General features: G+C 40.6%; 1 long non-coding RNA gene across 5 annotated transcripts in view; it reads left to right on the plus strand.

The window, feature by feature from the left end:
- The first annotated feature begins 3,746 nt into the window (after positions 1 to 3,746).
- The window catches only part of LOC115580846 (uncharacterized), a 153,000-nt gene continuing 130,409 nt past the window's right edge, over positions 3,747 to 26,337 (plus strand). For 4 of the 5 annotated variants that reach the window (XR_003983943.1, XR_003983941.1, XR_003983942.1 and 1 more), the window contains exons 1-3: positions 3,747 to 3,793; positions 5,305 to 5,410; positions 16,711 to 16,783. This is a non-coding gene — a long non-coding RNA (uncharacterized LOC115580846). Of the gene's footprint in view, positions 3,794 to 4,202; positions 4,269 to 5,304; positions 5,411 to 16,710; positions 16,784 to 26,337 lie in introns of all 5 variants that reach the window. The other variant, XR_003983940.1, reaches the window with a different exon arrangement.

The raw sequence follows: 26,337 nt of genomic DNA on the forward strand, positions 1-26,337 counted from the left end.
CCATCACGTTTTCGGCCCGTCGCCGGGAGGACGGTTTTAGTCTGTAGCTCCTGAAGAGAGGAGAGAAGTGGCACCTGAGAGCAACAACCCGGCATCTTGGGTATTAGGCTTGTTTGCTGTCAGCACACAGTCAGATGAAAAGATTGATCTGAACTTCATGTATTCAGTGCAGAGATATATTTCGTTATTTAAAAGTTGGATTTTTAATACATTGTATTGTTAATTTCAACTTCCAACCTGCATTGTTCAATACTGGCAGGACCACAATAAGACAAGACAGTCCAGAAGTACGGGAGCAGAACATTTTTGTACAGAAAGTACATTATAACATAGCAGAGATGCACTACAGCAGGATGATAGCGGGCCTTTAAGTGACCAGATGCTGATGCACTCAAAATTGGCTTAAGTTATTGATGACACACGATCACCCTGTGGAGCAGTGGGCAGCCACAGTGAAGCGCAAACAAAATGCAAACTTGACTGAACTTATAGTGAAAAAAGTTCCAACACTGAGAGTTCACTAAGATCCCATTTCATATATGAAACAAATGTCATATCCACCAATTATATTATTTAATTGTGTTAATAGTGGTTGCATTTTAAATTGATTCAAAGTTGGTACAAGATGGATTGTGTAGATAAAGGTCATGAGGTCGGGTAAAGCAGGTACCTCAGACAGAAATAGTTAACAAGCACTGATATACAGGATATATATATATATATATATATATATATATATATATATTTATATATTTATATCCAGCCACCAAGGAATTATAGCACTGCACCATTTAGATCCAAATTGCACCATTCTCAGCACATTGATTCTCTGAAACCTTACGTAAGGCAGGAACATTTCGTAACATTTGCTGATAATTGGCTGCCTCAATTAGAAGGGAACAAGGTGATTTTCACTTTACATTTCCAGGAGACACGTCTTACCCTGTGAGGAACACGCAGGTTGACAGGAAACAGCCTGCGCAATATTCTCAACAAGAACTCAATATCTAGTTTTATTGCAATTAGCCGTGCGCTATTCTTCACTGAGCAGTCCTGAAGCTCCAGCGAGTCAAAGGCAGGTCTCCTGAGTAAGACGATGAAAACTGGAAATGGGGTGTAAGTACCTCCATGAGAGATTTAATTATGGCCATTAAATATTCAATGATCAATAGAATTTGTTTTAGCCGATCAATAGGTGGCCGGGCCTGAGAAGGACAATGTGCATAAGTTACTATTTGCATTTCAAAGCAGCTGTCACGTGGCCCCATTGGAAATCCATACCATTTTGTTAGGCTGTATTTCATATTTAGCTGCTTCATCCCCTTATCACTGACTGCTATTGATCCCCTTCCCTTTATTTACTGCCTGCAAACTGCCTTAGGTTTAAAATGTCAAAATGTTTTTAGGGAATCCGATATACCTCCATCTGCCTTTTCCTCATCTCATATCTCGCTCTTTATTTATCTCTCTCCCCCCCCCTCTCTCTCTTTAATTCCCTTGTTTCTCTTTCCCCTCACTCCCTCCCTCGCTCGCGCTTACCCCTCTCAGTAGAGTTGGAAATTAAACCCTGTCATCTTCCCACCCACCGTACACTTCTCTGCTCACTCGGGTGTGAATCTGCACATTATTCAAATAAATATCCCAGGAGTGTCAGGGGAATACTCCGAGCCACTTCAAAGACGCCCACCCACCCCCCGACTCTTCAGCGTCGCTTGTTCTCGCTGGAGTCCTATTTTGTTTACCTGAACCGGCTCTAATGGCTTGTTTTTTCGCAGCACCTATCACATGTTCAAGAGCGACATTTAGCCAAGTTCAAGTGCGCCCGTGTTCAGGTCTCGCCGAGGCTTTGATTGTTCTCCGGCACCGAATGTGATGTTTGGTTTAGGCCAAAAACATAGTTTCTCTTAGTTTCCCTTGCAGTCTTTCATCTCTCTTTTAACCCAATGCTTAATTTATGTTATCTAGCGTTGTGCCTTGTTTCCGATCTCTCACTGATTTTCCTATGCCCTCCCTTCTCCTCCACTTTACTAATTCACCAAGTGGGCTTCCCCAGGTGGGATATTGTGCAAAGATGCCAAGTACGCAGTGTGTACTGAGAAGACGAGCCCTCGGCGAAGGCCATGCAGGCATAACTCAAAACTACATGATGTGCTTGGGTTACATCAGCACCTAAATCATACGATAATTTCAGTTATACACTTTGATATTGATAATGTAATGGCGCCAAGGCTAGATGCAATAAAATTTCTATGATGGCTGCTTCTTTGTGTACATTATAATGGGAAATAATCTGGAAAATTTGAATACGCTACTACACTTTAGAAATATCCCTAAAGGTAAATATGTAGAAATTGACAAAACATGGAAATTGTATATATCAGAAGTAAAATGTCACCAATATCATACGCAGAAATACACATCTACTATATGGAGTACATAAAAGTGCTTATTTGCCGGTCAAAATAAAACCAACGCATCAATTTCTGCGATCAATATTACCTTGAAATAGATTTCTCAGGTGTTACAAGCTATCTATGCGGAAGAATCACAAGATTAATTCCCCGATGAGTTGCACAGGACAGCCTCTCTGTATCTGTGAGCATGCTTACATCTATCAGAGCAGCCCTCAGCCAGGAGACCACAGAGGTCAGGGAGTTAACCTTCAGAGGACTGAGGGCTGCATGAAGCATCATCAGTGCCATCAGGACACATGGCCTCAGCGCTGCCGCACAGCTGGGGGAAGGTATATTTCGGATGTGCTGAATGGGTGTGTATTGCGTGCATTCATTCGCTTGCACATCTGTATGTGCCTGTGTGCATCTGTGTCGGTAGTGTTAATACGAGAGTCAGCTTGAGCGATGGTCGAAATGTTGCTAGCAATAACCTCAAAGGCAGAAGGAGACACGAGCTGGAGAGACGGATGTGTGGCATCATCGTCATTAGGAAGTAGTAATTAAAATAGTAAAATGTGAGTGCAAGAAAATATGAAATATTATATAATTATCATCATCATCATCATTATCATTATTAACACTTGTTGTATTACTTCCAACTAACATCCATTTATTATTAAGTTCCTGACAAACCAAACTTGAAACTCTATTTCATATTCTTCTTCTTCTTATATAATGGAAGATATAGTACAGGAAGGAATACAGTGCACAATTTTAGCCATATAACAGACAGGCAAGATCACTTTTTTTCTTCTTGTCTAAAATTTCCTGAATTTAAGTACAATCAGTACAAGCTTGTTTATAATATATTAATATGGTGAGAATCCAAGCCAACATTCTTGCACTTCATTAAGTGAATTTAAACAATATAACACCACCTTATCAGAGTCAGAATTCCCCTATTGTCACTGACTGTGCATTCACACAACAAAATAAAGTGAAAAGAGTTAAAGAAAAAGGCGAGTATGAAAATAAAGAAGTATCAAAAAAGTGAAGAATAAAAATATGTCCAAGAGAATAAAAAATATATCCCAAAGAATATTTCATAGTCAATCTAATGTTAAGGATTAAAAAGCTATATGACCTTTAAGTTATTAAATAAATATAATATGATGCATATGGACTTAACAGTTATTTTTCTTGTTTGTTTGTAGTTCTGTATTGTTTGTGTATCTGTCTGTAGCTTTGTATGTGACAATGTATACAATAAAGATGCTGAAAAAAAAGTGAGTAAAGTAAAAAAAAAAGTTGGTGACGCCTGTAGAATGGAGTGGATGGAGTGGATCGAGCATGAAGAGCGCATGCGCAACGTTTCCTAGGCAAGAGGACCGAATCTACAGGTTAGCATGTTTGACTTTAGTTAAGAAAGATGCAATATTTATCATAAGTATTTAAACATTTCAGCTTGTATTTTTAGTGGTGATATGACTTACTTAGCTAGCCTTACCTCACCTGCATAACTAGCTATGTGACCTAATAACTTGTTTTTAGCTAAGCTAGTTAAAAAACAAGCTAGCCTGCACCTCAGTAACGTTACTTAGGCTAAACGTTAAAGCTAGCTTGGACTTGGAAGAGTGGCCTCTTTTTCAGTCCTTTCTTTTTGAAAAAAAAGGTCGCCTATTTAGCTATTAAATGTTGAGTTACAATGTCCAAAAGGGAATCTTAATTTATTAGTGCCAACATGCAGCTTTACAATTCACTCACTGACTGGCTAGCTGCCTAAAAACCTTCAGGGTTTTCAATTTGCAGTAATATGGAGAAAATATAGTTGCATCTGGGAAGCTTTCACCCGCACCTGCTAGGAATTTGTACTTGGTAAGCCTTTACATCTATCTATCTATCTATCTATCTATCTATCTATCTATCTATCTATCTATCTAATGCTAAACTATTTCCAATCCTGTAAATTTCCATGATCCACACTCTGGCTCCTCCAAAATGCACGATGTAGGCGTGATTATACACGGTGAGAGACATCACTCACAATTGGGCCGGGACACTTCAGCTTGTATGTTTAAATTGCTCCCAGTAGTATCCTTAATCTGGGTGGAAATCAATATGGCTTTTACTGTCACATTGGAGGGGCGGGGACCATGTATTGATGTTCAGATGTCATTTCAGGGGGATTTGATGTTTCTGTCCTCTCTTCACTGAGGAGATGGCATGATAGATCAACTGATGGCGTCTGCTTGCTTTCTCCAGGGTGTTACTGGAGAATGCCGTTGTTTGGAGTGAAATAGCGGATGTAAAGTTGAGCCGGAACGTGCTGAGATTACCAAGAAAAAAAGAGGAGGAAAGGTTTAGGGAAAGATGTTATTGATTAATTTTTTTTTTTTGCAAGGAAAGCTGTTTGAATTAAAGCCTGATATCTTAATGGGGTTATCATTGTAAGCTCCAAACCCAGGACAAGGGCTCTGAACACACATTATCAGACATGGATGACAGCACGCACACTTAATCATTTTATCGAGACATTTGATCAGGATAGAAACTGCCACTGCTCCTAGTACAAAGTCAGATTTTGTTTTGGTTTCGCTCTGCTCTGGTAAATGTATTTTTTCATTTTAATTCCCTGTTTAATGATTCTAAAATGATGGCACTGTTGAGGTGAAATAGAATAGGGGTGGAGTAGAACAGAAGCTGCGAATGGAGATAGATTGGTGAGGTCATAAAAACACAGAGAGAGGGAGGATGGAGTTTGGGGTCGTGAGGGGTTATGCATAAACCAGATGTTATGAGCAGCGGGTAGGAGTCAACCATAAAAGTATGGGAGGGGATGATATATATATTTAGGATAAATATTTATACGTAATATAAGTCAAATTCATGTGTGTGTGTTTTCCTTTTTCAGGATTGAATGGTTAATAAGGAAGGAGCCACAGTTAACCGGTTGGATGAAGAGGTGACAGGTGCTTTCTTCAGTGTGGATGAAGTCAACCCTGCAACTTGTCATCCAGGTTAGCGTCATCTCTTACTGTGTTATTCTTGCCATTCCTGCTAGGCCTTAATCACAGATTCTGATCACTATTGTTGTGGTACGCATTGCACACCACACTAGTCACGCTTTATGGAAATGTGCCATCTGTTAAAATACACCCTAAAAGTATAGAACCATCGACCGTAGAAAATATAGTCAGGATATCCTCCCAAGCTATACTCTCTTGTCCAAAATATAGTCACTTCTGGCTGCAAATTACCAAGATAGGGACTGCGATAATGCCAAACTCCAAAAACGATTGTCCACAAACGAGTGTTTGACAGCACGCTTGGGTTTAAACTTGTATGGAACTGGTGCACAAATTATGCCAATCCAACCTTGTGCACTCTTGGTCGATTTATTGTATTTTATCTTACCAACAACAGGTGACAGAGAACCTTAGAGATGCCAAAGCAAATTAAAAATTGTATGCAGCATTAGTACAAAACACAGTGCCTTAACACTTTTTACAATTTCCAAAATGCTGGATGTTGCCTACATTGTGCATAATTAGTTTCATATATATAGATGTAGCTTTTCTTCTGTCAGTCCCTATCCCTCCCTGTCCCTGCCCCGACTGTTTCTCTCTGAGGACTCTTGCCTCCTCCCTGACAGCCTGTGAGCCCTAGAGTCACATTTCAGGCCTGGCTGATACTTAAAGGCCCATAATCTGCTCGGCGAATGGCTACAGTGTGGCGGCCTGAGCGGAAGCAAATTATTCGCTTTAAGGACTCCTGCTGCTGTGGGACCCGGGGCTAGTGGCTGGTGCCGTTAACGTTAACACACACAGTGTGTGCAAGCCATCATTATTTATTTAGCCCGTTAAGTGTTTAAAGTGGAAGGGGTCCACTGGGACACAGCTTGGTTGATGAAATTATTCCACATACAGTATATATATATATGGTTAAACTCTTCAGGGAGAAGAGCGAGGGAACATAGAAAGATGAAGCCGTCCCTACATTTTTAGATGTAAGATCTGATCACATGATAACAGGCTGGGGGTGCTCGTATACTTGGCCGACATTGTGGTATTACTGACCTCCCAACGTGGGAGGAATTCACTGTGATGTATTTCCTGTGAATGTTTCCTGGGCTGTGTGTAAGAGATGGGTAGACAGTGTATGTGTGTATGTGAGTCGGAGGAGAATAATATGCGTAAGTGTTTGTGTTTGTGTCTGACAAGGTGTTACCAATTGGCACTTTTACATAATGCGACTACAGCAAACCTGAATTGTTTAGCAAGCCCCGGCTTGAAGATAAATATCGATATCCTCTAGCGTTCACAATGTCACTGGCAGCACTGATTCACCTTGAAGCATGTGTGTTCTGTGCAGCTGTGTTTCTGTGTCCAGGTGCATCTGTTTGATCACAGTAATAGACAGAGGGGATAGCATATTTGTTTTCTCTATGTGTGTGTGAAATAAGGAGTCCCAGCATTAATAAGTAATCACTGGATGTTGGCCCTCCCATAACATGTTGGGCCACCTGCACTTGCCCCCAGTAATGACACCATTACAGGACCGAAGTAGCCAGTTGTGAGTTTACCTCTGGGAATCTCTTCTCTGTCTCCACTGTGCCTCACCACCTCTGCCTCAACTCCAACTTGCAGTGCAAGTGCAAATGCGGCTGTTTTTTTTTTTTTTTCTACCCTGTCCTCACTATAATAGCCATCAAAAATACACAAATACACAAACAAGCCACGGTATGTTGTGGTCATCAGGTATGATACATTTGTATATATAAACATGTGGTTATATAGCCAAGATACCTTTTGTAGTACAGATACAACTGAAGAAAAGTGCAGAAAGTATTTGAATGCAATTAACAATAGGGCGGATGTGAATGTGTAATATGTTATAATGAAGACAACACACAGAGAAGAAAAAGAGAGAAATCGGGTACTATTTATTAGTTAATATAAACTATGGTGATGGCAAGTAGAGACAGAGAGAGGGATGGAGAGAGAGAGAGAGGGGGACTGAACAGATTGAATGGCTAATGAAATGGGTACCTCCAGGCCTGAATAAATTCTCTGGTCTGGCGATCCCCCAGGATGCTGGCCTCCCAGGGAGATTAATGACCACTGGGCCATGGTATAATGAAGTAGTTTGCCTTGGCAATGTGCTTGTGAATTCATCACAGTGTCCACAAGTGGGCTGGCCGAGCACAACATCTTTATAAATCCCCCTCACTCTTCTCTCCTGCTGCTGCTGATTTATGGTTCCGCCACCCCCAAATGGTTTGGCCCCTCTCACCAGACCCCGCCCTGGCTGACCATCACTATCCTACCGAAATCCAGGTCACTGCACTGATGGGGAAGAAATGGGAGGCTAATCAGATAATGGGAGGTGAAAATGGGCGAGAGCGAGTCGGAATCTTCAATCTCTCAGCTACGGCTCTGCCTGTCTCTGTTTCTTTATGTTCGTCCTGCATGCGCATAGTCCTGTAAAGGGTGATCCATTCTGTGTACCATTTGTCTTAACTGAATATGTTCAGTCATCAGCATTCACATCATTTACTCTATTCAATAGTTGTCTAATTAATACCTAATAATATACCATGATAAAGAGGTGATTAAAAAGAAGTTGTTGTTGAAAAGTAACATTTTAAATGTAAACTATGATGTCCTTTTGTGTTGAGCTCAAAGGTTTGATTTTAGTATAAGATAAAAGAGAAATGGGGCACCAAAGAGGGGAAAAAAAGTGACCATCGAGGATTCAGGTTCAGTCCCTGGCAGTGGTGTTTTATGACTTGACTGTGTGCCCAGTTAACAGTGTTTGCAGGTGGGAAGGTGGTGAGGGATCATGGCCAAGTTGTGTCCACCTGGATAGATGGGTCACCTGTGCACAGAGGGATGAGATCTTGAGGGAGAATGGGTGAATTATAGTATTTTTTTGTTTCCTGCAAAAGGACTAAGGCTTAAGGTTAGGGGATTCAAGGGCCATCAATGTCTTTAGGCCAACATGTACAAAACAGCAAGAACATTTATACAATGTAAATATAAATTATAAATAAACCAAAATAAGTTGATGAAATAGATTTATCCCTTGCCCCTATTGAAGACAACTCTCCTTATTTACAGGTATCTTGACAATCATTGAAATAAATCAAAATGCAGTCGAGAATATTAAAATGATACAGGCTAATTCTATGTATGTGCCACATCGAAGATAAAGAGGGTCTCGTTTGGAAAAACAGCGCCCCATCCCAAAGCTGTGCAGGCAGTGCCACTTTGCACTGACTAAATCAGCACAGAGTGGAGAAAATGCCCATTTTCTGAAGAGGCAGGTATTGCAACCGTACCACAACAACACAAGTGTCATTAAATTGAGTGACTTCATCAAACATCCACACTGACAACTGGCATAATCCCCATGGTCTCAAAAGGGAAAACCTCACAATGATCCACACATTAAAACTTTACATTAACAAACTCTCATATCAGCGTGTGATGAATGTTGTGTACACCTAATTGATAATAATAGTCGATATCTCCAGTGAAAAGTACTTAATGCATTCCCACCAAAAGCCAAGCATTAGTTATAGGCCTGTGCCCCCTGTTGCAGAGACATTGCCAGCCTGTTAATGGCTGAGGACTGATGAGCCCCAGTGTTACACAACTCTGTCAGGCTCATAAAGCCTGTCTACTTGATAACTGGGGCTCCATATGGAATAGTGGCAAGGAAATTAAAGGAGAACAATAAAGCATATTGAAGGATATTTAGATTAAAATGCATTTAATTGGGTCTTGCCTAACGCAGTTGAGATGTGTTCGCACATAGCCGTCCGTTCTGCCGGTGCCCTTTTACTAAAACTAAATGATGCTGCTGTCATGGTGTTTGTAGCCTAACCTGGTAAAGATTATTAATGAGTGCAATAAATCCAAATTGCATAATAGGAAGTTATGAAAAAAGGAATGTCAGAGTTAAGTCTAATGAGTATTTAGTTTGTTTACCAAGAGCAATCGTCACCCTGTGCCATGTGTACTTAGTAATTGTCAAAGGCTTTACATCCCCATTCTTTCTCAAGACAGCTTATCTTAATCTACAGTGTCTTATTTTTCTTGGAAAGGGATGGATGAGTTGAGTAATTGTACAGTTGACATCGGCTTAGACAACATCATCCCCTTAGTCCCCAGCTAATCCTACAGAGTGATAACAATAATGGGAAAAAAGAATGGAGATATTTTTTCTTACAAAAGAAGATATGGAGTTTAATTTGTAATTAGCTGCAGAGGTCAAAGACTTGATCCTCCATCTGAAGGTTATCCTCCCTTATTTTTCTTTTTTTTCTTCTCTTTTTTTCCCCTTTCCCTCTCAGTAGTCAACCCCTGAATCTGATTGTGACCTTGTTGTGAAGAAGTCAAGTGTTAATTGTGTGCATGTGTGTGTTTTGTGTGTGTGCTTAAAGGAAGATCAGTGAATAAAAATGGGGATATTTCCCTCATGATTGCCTGACAGTTTACAAAAGAGAGGTGTGTATTTGTGGGCGGTTGTGCACGTGTGTTTGCTGACGATTGGAAGTGTAATTTATTTTGGGGGGGGGTCGTGACCCTGGACCCTCATCCGCCCCCCACCCCATCTGCCCTGCATCAGACAGCTCTGTGTAGCCCCTTGGGGGCTTTGAAGAAGCACAGTTGCCCTCTTTGCCCGTATGTGTTTGTGTTGGTTTATGTGTGGAAAATCAGACCTTTTTGCTTGCGTGCGTATATGTGTGTGTTAACGTGGGCGTGTGTGCGTCCGTTCTAGTATTGATCCCCCCCCCCTCCTTTCTTATAATGAAGTGGAACTACAGCTCCATTACGAGCTGCTCTGTCATTGGCTGGAGGTAATATGAAATTAGCTAGCGTGCCGTGAGCCTGTCAGTATTGATTTCACTACCCAGATTACTTGTTACAAAAGAATAGAGCTGTCTGTGGCATAATTGAACAAGTTAACTCCTTGTCTCATAAAATGTAGGCCTGTATTGATTGTTACAGGGGAGGGCTCAGTGATATGCAGAGAGAAAGTAAGTTGTATGGGTGTTAACTGTGAAGAGGTGCTGATGCTTTCTTTTCTTCCCCGCCGGTGTCACCCTGACACGTGGATCAAGGCGTTTGTTGCTGAGTTGCAGGATGGCGGACAGCAAATGAGTTGTGTTCCATCAGCTTCACGTTAGAACACACGTTTCTTGTTTTTCCTCCTTCTGTCATTTTTCATTCCATTTGCCTCGAGACTTGCCTCAGCCCCGTTTTCAATTTATTACCATATGTAAAAAGGTGTCAGAGCTTGACATTGTCAGAGCAGATTTACTTTGGTTTATCGTGAGTGACCTGTTTGTAAGTAGAGCAGCCATTGCTTGAGTTGTGATGAGGACTGATGATGATGGCTGCAGAAGCCTCTCTATCTCACTCTTTTGCTCCGCTGATGAACTGGAGCACGCTGGCCGTCTCTAATCACACTTGGCAGATTTGTGCCATGGAAAGTGAGGTGTTTAACAAGCGTCCCGGTCCATTAATTAAGGGCCTCCTTAAGAAAAAAGGGGAGAAAGTGTGTTCAATAATTTACATGAGCTAAAGGAAACTGGAACAGCCTTTGCCCGCAGAGAGAAGGGAAATATACTGTAGTCTCTGGGCTGTATACATGTTTGAAGCCAAATGGTTTCTTAAACACCTGCACACACAAGTACACACTCCTCCCAAGCTGCAGTGTAATGAGCCTTTAGCCTGTTAACCCCAGCCAGCTAATTCTGAACCAAGGTGCTTCATGATGCCTCTGTTGAGGGCAAATTCTACACACTTATCTTGGGTAATTAGAAAATGGGGCTCAGTCAACAGTAAAAATGGTCTGTTTATTCAGACAAATTTCCCATGATTGTTGATGAAAGAGCTTGGGAAATTGGGGGCTTCTCGGACCAGGTTTTGGGAGAAGGAGGGGGTGATAAATTGTTTGATGTGGGAATGATGCTGTTGTCCCTAAAACAGACATGGAAGGTACAGCGTTTTCCCCCCTCCAACGGGGTGAGGGATTAATGAAATGCTCTTCCACGCGCTGATTTCCTGCACTCCACTGCTGAGTGATAAGTGGCTAACCAACGAAGCCTGTAATTACAATCTTACAGAAACCGGCCTGATCTGTATATAAATCTCACCATCCAATTACAAGATGTAATAATTCTGCACTCAGGCTGGTAATGAGGTCTAATACTGGTGCATGTGATAATCCCCTCTGGATGCGGGCTTGATCAGATGTTGGCTTTGTAATTAGACTGGCAGAAAATCATTATTTCGTGTTCGGAAAAAAATGAGGTTGGTGGGAAGTTAATTTTCTCCCCATTCTCTGAAGCGTAGACAAGAATTTAATGATTTAATCATGATTGTTAGCTATTTTGCAATCAATTTGTAATGATTGTGTCGCAACAGAGGCTTTCAGGGAGAAGGGCCTGTAAAGATTGAAGGTGTCATTGATATGGCATGGCTCTGTCAATAGATCTATACAGTGTAACGCTGATACTGTTGAAGAGCGGGTTTGTACTTACTGTATATGCATGTTAGAGAATGTGTGCATGTACATGTGCGTAATTCCGTTTTTATCTGTATCTGTTTGTAGGTTCGTATTCATGTTCTGAATGTGCGAGTCAACCATAGGCAATCTGATAACAGCTATCCTTAATTGTTTAACAAGCCTGAGCAGAAGATTAGTTGCCTTGTTTCCTTGTGTTCCCCTTCATTGTCACAATACTCTTCAGCTGTTTAAATAGATCATGTTGTGCAAGACTTCTTTGTTAACATCCTGGTGGAAGGAGTTAACTAACTAACCCTAACCTAACTCCACAAAAACATTTGTGGATCAGCTTTAAAAACTGTAGAAACTTTTGGTAAACTATTAAAAAGTAAGGCATTGTGACTGAATGAACAGCACAGCTTCACCCCCTTTGCTTGAAAAAATGTGCCAGTAAGGGAGACAATATGAGCAATTTATCACCTTTAACACCCGTTGAAAAAGCAGAACTTAAACTGGCAGAAAAGCAATGTCTACTCCACCTCTTCCTCTGATGTGTTTCGCACAGACTTTCAGTGCCCATTATGTTAGTACTGAATTAAATTTTATGTATCTGAAATTAGTTTAATTCTTGTAGAATTTGAGGCTGAGACTCATCAACCCCTCTTTTCTACCAGCTTTATCTTAGTCAGTGAATCTTCTCACACCAGCAGCAGAGAGAGGATGATTCATGCCACAGAGCTGTCAGCCAGTTTACTGCGAAGGGCTTGCAGCGTTTTTGAGCTGTGGAGGTCAATCGCTTCAGGTAACCTTTAATTAGCCCAAGAATATGTCAACTTATGCAAATGATATTTTACTTTGCCTATACATGCTTGTCAACAAGGAGACTAGGTAATCAAACAATAGGTAGATATTAAACGATAAACTAAGCTTATTACAGACAGGTCTACAATATATTAACATATTCTTTGTTCTATGGAAGGTAAAGGCTCTCCTAGATTGGGATTGTATAACAAAAGTAAACATAAAAATCATATTACACAAATAATTATTGTTGTCTTTACTAGCCCTGAAATTAAACATTGGTGCATCTGTAAATTACAGAACTTCACATTACTTAATATGTTTTCTGGTCAATCATATGAAAGATTTGTTTATATAAACTGAGCTAAGATGTGGAGGACATTTTCTAAGACTGATTTTTTTTAGCAGGTTTTGCAAGTGTTTAAAAATGTACAGTCTATTTTTTTTGTCCAATTGGGGCAGATTTAATTCTCATGATTTTTTTTTTATTTACTTGTACAATTCATATTTCTCTTTGAGTCTTATCGTATCGTCATATGGGGACATAAAAACAGGTATACAGGCTAGAATTAGATATAGAAACAGTTTACCAATTACTCAACTACTGACGTTATCGCTGTTATTGAGAGTCACCCACATTGTTTGGCCAGGATCATTTTCTCTCCACTTTGTTGTGCAACCCAATCGCTTTGATTGTCTTATTCTCCCAGGCCGTATAGATTGATTTGTTTTGAATAAGTTGTAGCATAACAATATAGCAGTGGGAGCAGACTAGCACTAAAAAGTGCCACATCTCGGTTCACATTTCAGTCAAAGCTCGAAAACATTTCTCCAGAGGTTAACACTGTATTAACAGCTTCTGCTACCGTAGCTCCATGCAGTGTTTGATTGGAATACCTCCTGTTTGATCATCTGAAGCTACTTAGTTTACTGGAGCATTCACCATGCAGTAGATTTAGGCAGTCCTGTGGGTTTGCACTTGGCTCATCTCTCTCCTAATCTCCTGGTGATTGCCGCTGAATACTTTATTGATAGGGAATTGACTTCACTCCTCCGAGCCGATTTCTATAATTGATACTGTTTGAAGCTGCTCCCAGGGGATGGAGCATTCAAAGGCTGGCTGCTTTTTTGATCAATTATATTAAAGTGCAAACTTTAAAAAATCTGGATTGAGTCAATACTGCCTTCTAGTCTACTTGAATTCAGCAGTGTTATGCAGGTCTCAATGAAAACAGTGTGTCAAAATGACTCAAATTAAGTCCACTCAGTGATGAATATTATAATTGATTTATATACAATTCTCTTGTCTGATGTGTGACTGTTTTAGGGGCTTCACACTTGGGTGTAAGAACAACACTGATGTTATATGATTACAGTTGCTTGAGACTTTCCAAATTTAACAAAGAATATGAATACAGTTGGTTGTTTTCAGCAGAATAAAACTACTGGAAACTCCAGTGTCAAATGTTTTGCTGTTTTGGTAAAAAAAAAAGAACATATAAAAAAAATCTAAATGTCAAGGTACTATCTCTTGAAATATGTATCAATATTGCTCTCCTTTTTCCAAGTGTGGATACTTTTTTCGGCAGCTTTTGTGGTTAGCCTTCACCCTGGATACCCAGCCTCACGCCTCCAATTTCCACTTCTGCCCGGCTGAAGGCTCCTCAGAGACGCTTGGCTGGAGCTCTGGGCCACTGGGCCTTTGGACCTCTGAGTCCTCCACTTCTGTGCGTCGGATAGAGAAAGAGGGAGCTGCTTTACCCAGCCCTGCCCATTCTTGGCCCCAGTCTGCCTCGCCATACACTCCCACCTGCTCGATACCTCAGAAAAGCTTTCAAGTGCTCTTTTGAAAGGGAAAAAAGCAGAAAGGAAAGAAATCAGAGACTGTACTCTTTCAGGCACTCAATAGCATGGCACTAGCCTCTCTCAGCTCCCATGGCACCACTCTCCCGCCCTCTTCTCTGTTCTTGGGTGTTTCACTCAATTTATTTTTCGGTGTTTTTTTCTTCTTCTTTTTCTATCTTCTCTCGCGTACAGCCTTCCACTGAATGTCTTCTTGTCCCATGCCCTTGGCATTTTCGTAGTGTTAGAACTCCCTTAACCATAAACCAAGCGATTACTTTTGCAGCCGGCATACAGAAAGAAAGAAAATGAGAGCGATGACAAATATGAATGGAATTACAGTAGTTTCCTTTCTTTATTCATCCCATGAGGAAAGAATGACTGCAGAATAAATACATCACATCTATATATTACTGTTGTCATTTTGGCAGTTGATTGGGAATCATAGCTGCCACAAAAACCTGCCCAGCTGCACCCCAAGGAGTAAATCTTCTTGTGTCCACTGCACACTGGCCAACAAAGCAAAGGACCCTGTGCTGAAGTTAAATAAAATATTGCCGTCAGGCTATAAAGATAATTAGTCTTGTCTCATCTCCTCCCTCCCTTGCAATTAAATGTGACCCCTTTATGTTTTATGGATGCCAGCATAAACCCCTTCACTCCTAGAATACCTTGTAGATATGAGAGGGGAAGTGTATTGTAAACTAATTGCTCCACATTGGACAGGAGCCACCAGAGATGATATTGTAAGTTGGCATTATTGATGTTATTATTCGATGTGTGTCATGAACACACACATACATGCACATATACTATAAGAGCATCTATGAATGTAAACTGTCAAAACTAATTCCCGTCCCTCTAACATCTTCACTGTTATAAAGCAGAGACAGTGCTTGGGAAAGCTGTGATTTGAAGACATAAGCCCCGGGCTCCTCATTCCACTCTGCTTCTGAACTCCCCTTATACTCCCTGATACCGAGACACATTATAAAGTCCCTCCCTGTAGCTCTCCTCTTATCTTTGCCTGCTATGAAACTATCTCCGAGAAATAGGACAGGGTTAAGGTTTGAAGTAATCTGTTTCTTTTCATTCTTCCATGAAACATATGCCTACTTTGTAACAAAGGGAAAACTAATTATAGACTTGTACAGGAAAGATAATACAGTTGTAGTGATTGCTTTGTACCCAGCGCTGGGGTTGTGTGTCGACAGTGTATGTGTACAGTAATGATGGCTTTATCTAGCCCCAATACTCTTATACAAACCTACAAAGCCCTGTAATTATGTTAGATGCCCACAGAATGGCAGACGCACACTGGGGCACTGGCCATTGTGAGGGAAAGAAGCACCAAGTGTCTATTAAAACTATTTCACTCTATGATTGTGTTTCGGTACATAGATTACTGCGTGGGCAATGGCATGCTTGACTGGCAGCAGGCATGCATGCAGTACAAACAAAGTCAACACAAATAAATACATGGAAAGCTTTGTTTGCCAAGGCTTGCAGGTCAGATCCTCAGTGCAGCAGTTTCCACTCCACAGTCTTTGCAGACTGTTTACACATAGGTGGATGGCTTAGACGCCTGTCATTATGTGTAAAGATTGAGTTTATATGTTGAACAATGAAAATACACCCGCAATGATTATAGCACGTGACCATAACACTGAGGGCAGTGTTTTGATCTTGTTTATTTTTTTCTTAAACCATGAGTATAATTATCCATGTAGCATCCTATGAATATCTGTCAAACCTTGTAAACTAGTTCACCAGCTCCTTCTACAGCAGTATCCCAGCCCCGGTATTATCATTTAAATCTTAACCATCTTACAATAGGCAGCCTCTTCACTTTTCAGTATGCCGAGGGAATACCAGACATAGTAAAATGTATGTGTAGTTGTGCATGTTTTGTGTGAGTTTTTGTGAGCATGTGTTTCTGTGAGTGTATGATTTATATATATATGTATTAAGGTGTCTACAACTTTCTGCATGTGCATACTGAAAATACCATTCCTTCCTGTTTGTGTTGCTGTGCACTGAACTTGTGGAGAAGATTTTGAACCCTGAGGTCCAGGCGAGATTAGGAGGACTCTCTCTGTTTCTCTCACCCTCAGTCATTTCTCTTTTTTCTCCATCTTTTTTTCCCCACTTGTAGTGAGTCAGGCAGTGCAGCGTCATCCAGCCGTGAAGCCATTTGGCAGTGAGGAGGAGTAGAGGGCCAGCTTAAGGTCAGTCTGAGGCACAGACAGATATATACGTACACACAGAGAATCATGCCTCCATTAGCTGGGCCTCTGTTTACCATGGGGGAGACACCAGGGATTTGGTGGCATATGCTGTAGCCCCTGGCAGCCTAGTGACAGAGCACTTACTGTAGAGATGGCAGGCCAAGGCCTGGTTAGAGGCCACCCAGAGGCTTTGTCCTGAGGCAATGCTACTGGGCCGGGATGGACAGTCGGGATGACTGGTTCTCATCTACTGTTCCCATACTAGCCTAAAAGCATTTTTTGATGCCTGTAGAATGGGCTTCAGACAGTACCAGGGCAAATCTTCGTAAACACCACAAAAGACATATTTCTTTCTCATGTTACAGCCCAAAACTCTGACCTGTTGGTTTCTGTGTGTTGATTTTGGGAAAACTTGACAGTAGTACAATAATGATCAGAGAAGGAAACTGTCAGAAACTCAAGTTGTTATTTAAAGCTTGAGGAACAATAAATCGGTTTTTTTTTGCCATTGGTCTGAGTAGTAGATGATGCAACTTTGTTTTACCAACTCCAGTTTTGTCTTTCGATTGTCTTCCTATTATTATTATTATCATTCCAATTCCACATTTAGTGGGGAATGTTTTATAAATCTGTTGAAATGCTGTATCCCAATGTGAATATGCATATTTAATGATTCAATTAAGCAATGTCATGGTTGTGTATTATTAATAAGATTGGGAAAACATTTGGAAACTGCAGTAATTCATATATATAAAATCTCTTCTTAATGCTTGGCAGAACCCACCATACACAACAAAAGCAACACGGAAAAAGCCAAACAAAACATAGAATTATTCCACTAATGATAATTCCATCCATGTATTTTTGATTAGACAAGAGGCCTTCCATGAGTACTGATGTACAGTATAACAAGAGTGGAACATTGTGTATTACAAATTACTGTATGTATCCGAGCAGCTGTAGTTATCTTCAGCACTTAGCCTGCAGCCTTGTGTGTATAACAGAATTACAGCTGTAAAGTGCAACAGTACTTCCTCTCCCGTGCTGTTTCTTAGCTATGTTCGTTCCAGAGAGAATGAGCAAAATCTGTCGGTCTTAAAGTTGGATCTTCCTTTGCTCTTGTTAGTGACTTTCAGTGGCCAGTATTCCACTGTATGGAAGATGGATAATAAGTGTGTCTGCTTTTTAGCTGGGCAGTTTCAAGACAACTTGGTGTGAAGCTGTCTTCATTAGAACCCCGTTAGACCTTGATTCACCTGACTGACTGACAGACTGGCCGTGATGAGGCTCCATTAGACTGCTGCACAACTCTCTGTGGACTGCCCATTTACCGAAGGGCCCTCTCTCTCGCGCGTTCTCTACCTCTCCTTCTGTCTCTCTCTCGCTCGCACTTGTTCTGTCTGACCAGGCTAACCCCTGGAGCCCCCTTAACCCACGGTGGTTGAGAGCCCAGTCAATCAGACGCAATGATGTTAAACTCCTCTCCAATGAATACCCTTCACCAGTCATCAGAGAGATTGTCTGTGTCTGGCAGCTGATTAGGAGTTCATTTCAAGTAGGTTCATCTCAATTTACAGTCTTGTCTGAAGAAGGGAGCTTGCTATTCCATAGCATGATTACTTTACCTGTGAGTGGAGACACCTGTTATGAGATAGTAACATGGCCAACCAACTTTTATACTGCCCTATTACTTGGATTTCTTCAAAGGAAAGAAAACCATGTGTATAGATATAAATGTGATCACTTGAATTTCTTGGCAATTTCATTCTGAATGATTTCAGAAGTAATTGGATTCCTTGGACAACATTGTTGCCCTTTTGTCAGTGTTAATTTGAGTGAAATGGAAGTTTTGTCAAGTTTATTTCTTTTATGTAAAAACCCCTGCTGAAACACTTCAGTTATGGTTCTTCTGAAAATGCTTTAGTCAAAAATGACCCTTGTATTACAACAATGAACAGAACTCTGCTCACATAGAAAGGCTCATAAAATGAGGTCCTTGTCAAGGTTGTGCCAGGACAGGTAGACAGGATTTGAATTACTGTTTTTGGAAACCCTCTTGTGACACACTTTCAAGGAGAGATGAAAATGGCGTATATGGCATCGATCTTCATGATGCATTACTCCCTGTTGCCAGAGGGAGGTGGGTGGTGAAGGCAGGTTTGAGGTTAATCTCCAGAATATCTCGGTGTAAGGAGGTTAGCGGGCAAATGATTTGATCATGCTCAGCCATTTGGTTTAGCGTTGAAGGATGTTGGTTGCAGCTGTGTCAACCACTGAGTGCCCATCAAGCCAGACAAGTCAATAAGCCCCCATCACCTCTCATTGGTTGCCCAGAGTGATGCGACATTGGAGAGACCCAAACCATGCTCTGTTCCTCCCCCTCCCCCTGTCGTCACCTGTCAAGTGATATATAGGCAGCAGGGAATCAGTATCTCCTTATAGCACTCAACAGTCCGGCCAGCAGCACTCGCATCGACAGCCTTCAAAACTCTTCCACTCTAAAGTGTATTATCACTCAGTCTGATGTGATTGCGGACCTCTCCTGAGCGGTTTGTTGTGGTTTCTCTGCCAGATTGCTGCTACATCAGGTTCTCCTGTAGTCAGACAGCTGTGATTTACAGCAGGATGATGGTAGCTTAAGACAGACAGCAGTTCAAAACATTTCACAGCAAACAAACCACACTTCACTTATCCTTGGATGCAATCTTTTGAATTAACCTAAGGGCGACTGTAGTGCATGGACAAGGAGGACGTACAGTTTTTGCTCGGAAACGGCTTTGTTTGGGTTGTCAGGTGAGAGCATGGAGGGAATAATTTATGAGGAAAAGGTAAACTAAACCACCTGGCTAAAGAGTTGGTATGTTTTGGGAATATAGTATTGAATGATATTACAAATTTGATTATAAGATGGCAGTGAACTCCATTAATTTACAAAGGCTGTATTGGTGGGTAGCTCAGATAGTTGGAAGTACTTTTGAAGCTTGAGGTCAGCAAAGTAGAATTTGAAAGCTGTATCAATGCACTCTGTATCTCTCTGGAATGACTTCTTAACATTTCCTTCTCAGATCAGAGAACATTAAATATATGCTGAGGAAAAGAAATGCGAACCAACCCTTTCTTCTCCTCAGTTACACCCTTTCTTTCTCTGTATCTCTCCCTCAGCTCTCGTCTCTGATTTTCCCTACCACTTTATTGCTCCTTTCCCCTCCTACACTCCGCTTGCCACATTCTCTATGTGAGATAAAAGGTGAATTCTAGAAAACCCTCCCTCTCCCTCTTGGACTGCTCCCTGCTTTATACTCCTCTTGGTGCTTGGAGTGTGGAAGACGTGGGGAAGACGAGAGATAGAGAGAGAAGAGAAGAACAAACAGCCGGCTGTGATAGTGAAAGCAGACGGTCAGACTCTGGCACCAGTACATTCTTTATGCTTTGTTGTGTAGTTTGGGCGCTTTGGGACCAAGCTTGCAAGATACCGTTGGATACTCTCTTAACAGGCTTATACAGTACAAGACTCTGTTTTATGTGGAAATAAAAGCAGTGACTGTAAAATCCCATTTTAAGACATCACAACATAAAGAGTGAATTATAGGGCCGATGAACGGTCAGGCACACAACTGCTCTCTCGGAATCTCTTTTATTCTCTAGCTCGCTTTTATATCTACAATATATCATATATGTTGTCATTTTACCAGTTATTGTTTTTTTTTTCTTTAACAAACTATAAATCATATATAACAAGGTAAATATGGAGAGAAAAGTGATTATTTGATTCTCTGACAAAATTATAAACCAGTGTCACCATTATTAATTGTACGAGGCAAAGCCTTGCGATATGTTACGAGATAGACATTTGAGCTGACAATATGCCTTTACTCTCGCTAACAACGCCCTCTTTATATCATGTACAGATTTGGATCTGTAATCACTATTTGTGTGCTTTCATAGCGTGGGCATATTTATTGGCCATCGGCTTTTACTGGACTTACAGTTGGTTAGTCTCTGCATTTTTACTTTGTTCACATACTTCTGAATCAGCTGCTACACACATGGTTGAGGTTAAGTTGGCTTCACTCCCAAAGGTTCGATCTGGTACATCTTTCTATGGGGGAATCATGCAGCGGTTAGGGCTTTAAGGCTGTGTGATCAGGTGTGACGTGTTAAGATGTTACAGCTTGGATCTGGTGTGACCTAGGACCATGAGATATGTTTTTTGCTATGAGCTTTTCATCTCTTTACTATAACAAACAGAGTTTGATGTATATAAAATTTACTGCAGCCTGTGAAACAGTCTTTTGTTGGGCAACAGTTTTCCAGATGTTTTCCCATTGAAATTGGCCTTTGTAGTATAGGCAAGATGTGATCACAGTGTCCTTCCTGCAGTGGGGTCAGAACTCAGTACTTTCAAGTAAAAAATATTATCAGTAAGAAATATATTATGTACACATGGTTTTTGAATTTTGATCCCCCCCCCAATGGAATAACTTATTTTATAGTCAGCAGGCTTTGTCTTGAAATCAGTCAAAATAAATTTACTGAATTGAATAGGGAAAGTTACAAATACAGCAGTTTCTCACATGCTGACTACATATCCGCTGAACTGGAGAGCAGAATACAAGAAAACACGTGGACTGCTCTATTTTTAACATGTGCAAAGCCTGTAAAGTTGACAACTGTTGTCCCAAAATGTGGTGGATGTGTAACTAGACCAGTTTAGCTCCGTGTATGGGTGAGTTTATTTAAGGAGTATGATGTGAACATCAGATTTGTGTTGCTATGTAATTCTGGTTTGTGACAGTCCCAGGGCACAGTGTCCCAGAGCCACAGAAGCATGTGCACAGAGGAATAAGACCTCCTAGACAGACCCCATCTTGTGGTGAAAGACTCAATAACATTTGCCTCCACACTCTTGAGCCTCCCATCTCTCACAAATGGTACCCACAGCCAGCATCAGATTGTTCAGCGTATTAAAAGTTTTTTATATGTCACTGTTATGCACACTTTCTTTTTTTCTCCTTCCCGAGAAATTAAACTGTGCATCAAAATCAGCTCAACAGCAAAATATGGTTAAAATGACTTGTGTATAGAAATGTTTCTGGATCTGTGGCTGATGAGCAATCTACCTACTTGCAGGATATTGCAACTATTTTTTGTTTTACTGACAGTACATTAACAAATGTACATTAACAAATGAAGTATCCATTTCTACATTCTGAAACATGCTTAATTAAAAAAGCAATTGCTTCAGAGGGATAAGGATGAAGAAATCTTGTTTGCTCAGGTGGATTGGTAATAAAGAGTCCACACTGTCTCACTCTTAATAGTGTCCTGCTGTTAAAGTTCAGTTCTGCTGTGCATACAAATGTATACCTTTCATTACATAAAGATAATAACTAGATATGCAGCTCATAATTAGTTAGTGAGTCCTTCTCTTCTTTTAAACTACTTCGAGACTGCTTAGATTTTATTCTGAATATTCAACTTCCCTGGAGGATGTTTTCTTAGAATTGAATTTCTTGTCACAAAAAATTCTGCTAACCAACACTTTGGTCCACGACATCAAAAACTAATGGCTTCACTGCCATCATAAGATTTTTGCTTGAGAAATAGAAATCTAATGTCCGATTGCCATGAAACTTAAGCATATTCATAGTCCACATAATTCTTCTTCTTCTTCTTCTTTTTATCTTTATTATTATTCAAATGTGGCTCTTCTTTAATTGATATTCCAGTACGATGCTACCTTTCACAGTTTCCTAGCAATAACACTGCTTCACCAGATCATATCAGGGCACAAAGTGTCCAGTTAGATGTCAAAACAGTTATGGTCACAGTATGTGTTGTGATCCAACATGTCAAAGGTTAAAAGGCATGATCAGGCATTTGCGGCCGGAGATCCAAGCAAGCTTCCCGGCGGCCTTTTAGTACCTGTGCCTCCTCTGGGATCTCTTTCCAAATCAGTATTCAGGTCCACTACCTCAGCCCCTTCTCATTTCATCCACCCCTGGATTTATTTTCATACTATGGGGGTATGATAGCCACTTAATAATTCATATTTAGAGTGTATACCCATGCACTGAGAAATTCTGATTCATCCTCCTGAGTAGCTGCCCACCCTCTTGCATCATTTAAGCCTCCAAGTTCTAGCTGTGGCTTATTCGCTCAATCTGCGCAATGCTTTTTAGAGTAGAGCTGTCAAAATTCTTAGCGTAAGAGGGAAGTTTGTGTGGCTGGACAGGCTCGTCTGTTTTCTTTTAGTCAGCATGCTTCTTTAAAGAGCAACAAGAGTCAGAGAAAACCCAGACAACCAGGTCCAGGTCAATTTCCAACGGTTTCTAAGACACGAGCTGGGTGGCACCTGTGGCACCCCTGAAGTCTGATCGAATCTGCAAATGGTCTCCAATTACATCACAGAAGCAATGTAGAGACAATTAAAACAAATAAATCATATATCCATATTACATCATCACGATATGAGACTAGACATTGTCTTAGATTTTATATATTTTTATAGTATGACATAAAACATTTTCTGGTATCTTCCTGGTTTTGGAACCAATAAGTTGATGTAATCTACGGAACTTACCTGACTTTTTTACTTGTTCTCATACATGCCTTTACCCAGCTGGGCATTATATCCACATTACTGATGACCATTTATGAAAAATCTCATTGTGATGATATTTTGTGAAAGTATCTTCCTGCGTCACCCTGACAATATTGTTGCAATGTTGATAATATGAGGCGTTTGCTCAAAACTGTCAGGATGTTTGCTTTTGTCACCCAGTCCAATCATTTATTAAGTGTTTTTGAGCAGATTTTAAAATATCAAGATATATATTGTTTATCGCCCAGCCCTATCCTATCCTGTCATTTTACTGGCAAAAGATATGAACAGTAGTAGTATTGTAATAACACATTCTGTAATTTATGAAAGTTCAGCTATTTCATTTCTGTAATTTAAATGGCAAGAACTTCAAGACGTGTTAAAGCCTTCCCTTTTTAGTATGTCTAGTTTAATTCAATGAGTAAATGCTGATCTGTGAAACTGGCTTATTACATTCAATGTTCAGATGCTGAATTACCAGATACCAAACATTTGTCCTTGCAGACAGACCAAGCATGATGGACGGTAAACTACTGTCACGGCTAAATTTGTTGGACAAGGCTATGGGGCCGTGCTGTTTTTAAAGGAAAAAACTGAAAGATAATAAATGACGTAATAGAACATTTTCACAGCAAGTTTTCATAGCCGTCAGTTTCAAAATCCCCTTGCTGGCAGGGCCCTGAGTTGACACTCAACACTCACTGGCTGATCTATTGTTATGAAATTGAGTGAAACAAAATGTGAAAACAAAGTTTAAAGTTTGGTGTGCGATGGAGGCTGATGTTACCTGTTATGTGTGACCATCAAAGATTTACACCATTTATTTAGACAGTTTCGAGAAAGATGGTGTTCTATCTTTTACTTTTTATCATCCTGCATCTTGGTTTACCAATATGTTTTCTGATGTGTGCACGTGTGCTTTGTTACGGTAGGCATCGTATTTAGTGCATGTCTTTTTCAACATGTTGACCAAAGAAGCCTTTTTATGAGTCACAATTACATGCCTGTTAAAGCATTGCGTGAATAATCAAAACGTTGGCTTACAGAATGGCGGCACTGTATATACTGCAGGCTTACAGTAATTCTTTAGACTCAGTGAAAGAGCCAGAAAGGGAGAGCTGTTTGGGCTTTGCTCTTTACACTATGTTCTTTTTCAAGTCCCACTTGTCAAAGAGAAAAAGATAAATATAGTTTATGACAAACCAAAATAAATGGGTGGGTTCAGAAATGCGCAGAACAACAAGCCACAGAGGAAGATGTGGCCTAAACAGGCCACATACAAACAGCCTGCCTCTGCCACGGAAATAGATGCTTACATGGGGAAAGAAAATAGTTGTGACACTATCACAATAATTAGAGCTGGAAATGTTGTTAAGAGTGGTTGAATCCTCTCGTACAAACCTACCTGATAATGAATGTAGTCTTAACTTGGGCTGCCTGTGCAGTTTTGACTGGGGAAAAGTGGAATTATATTATTTGGCTTCACTGGTCGTTCATAGCTGTATGTGATCATGAGTTAAATATAGTAAGCAATGAAACACAGTGGTCAAATTTACTGGAAGTGTTTTAGTGCAGTGCTACATAACCTTTACTGCACCTCTTAGACTATGAGTCAAATACATTGGATGGAAGTGTAATTTTACCATGCATGCTGTATGTTTTTCAACCTGGGAAATAAAAGTGTATGCCTGTGAAGTATGAAGATGGTACTAAATGAACCATGGAAAATTAAATGAAAAAAAAAACTTTTACTACATGCAATGCAGCAATGGAGTCTGCTGTACAGATGCACATATTATGCTCACCAATGGTATCAGTGAGAATAACACTAGCCTGCCACCTAACCCATTATCTTCTGAACGGATTTCCAAGAAATGACCAGGAAAAAGTGACAGATGGAGTGCTAGATCCCACAAAATTGGTGCCAGGCCTGATGTAGTTTTTTCAGTATTCCGGCATGCCAACACTGGTGGTTACAGAGCTACAATTAGCAACTGCTGTTGATACGCTGCTACAATTTGTGATACCAAGTGAGGGGTGTTTGAGTTCAGGATATAGTCCACATTTAATCCTTGTAATTTCCACAAGGAGGTTGACATGAACAGGCCATCTCTGTTTAACAGACATAACTTTCAATGATATTAATTATAATTACTGTACTTAAAATGTACTTATTCTATGCTATCTATTTATTGGTAAATCACGAGTAGGCAGGAAACAGTTTACTTTGCTTACAAATCATGGGTATTTGCTAGCACTTGCTTTGCACTTAGTGTATATAGGAGAAGAGAGCTGTCAGTAAACAGCATTTGAAATGATGGCCAAAACTGAAATACGAGGCCGAAATTGAAAATCCCCATATTAGGAGGTGTAGCATGTACATAAACTTGGGAACAGTAAGATACGTGGACACATTCATTGTAGAAACAATCCTCTCAATTTTACAAGCTTCCTCCATCTGCAGTTATGGGACTATTCAGTGTAACAGTGTCTGCTGAATGAGGGGGAGCAGGAAGAGGAGAGGATGGGAGGTCTCCAAGGAGAGCGCTGCCCGGAGGAGGCACGATTAGGAGGTGAAGCAGTCAAACGCTCACACCAAATGTGCTGGCACGTCATGATAACCCCAGGCTGTTCTAGGGTAAGAGAACTGACAGGCAGACTCTCCTTATGGCTGACTTCAGCTGGATTGTTTATCATCTCCTATATAGCCTGGCTTGTGACGAGCCCTCTACCCTCCTCCTGCTCATTTAGAGCCTGCACACATGGCCAAGCCTGCACATTGACACACAGCCATGTGGTAAAACTCTCAGTTGTAGCCACTGAAAAACACGCTGCATGTTTGCTGAGTGACGTCCCTTGGCTTCATCCCTGATATTAATATGTTCGGAAAGATCTAGTTTTCCACTCTTCAGTGGCTGGTAACTACACGCATGAAACTTCTACCCGTGTG

Source organism: Sparus aurata, chromosome 4 (assembly GCF_900880675.1).
Source record: "Sparus aurata chromosome 4, fSpaAur1.1, whole genome shotgun sequence".
Taxonomy (NCBI): Eukaryota; Metazoa; Chordata; class Actinopteri; order Spariformes; family Sparidae; genus Sparus; species Sparus aurata.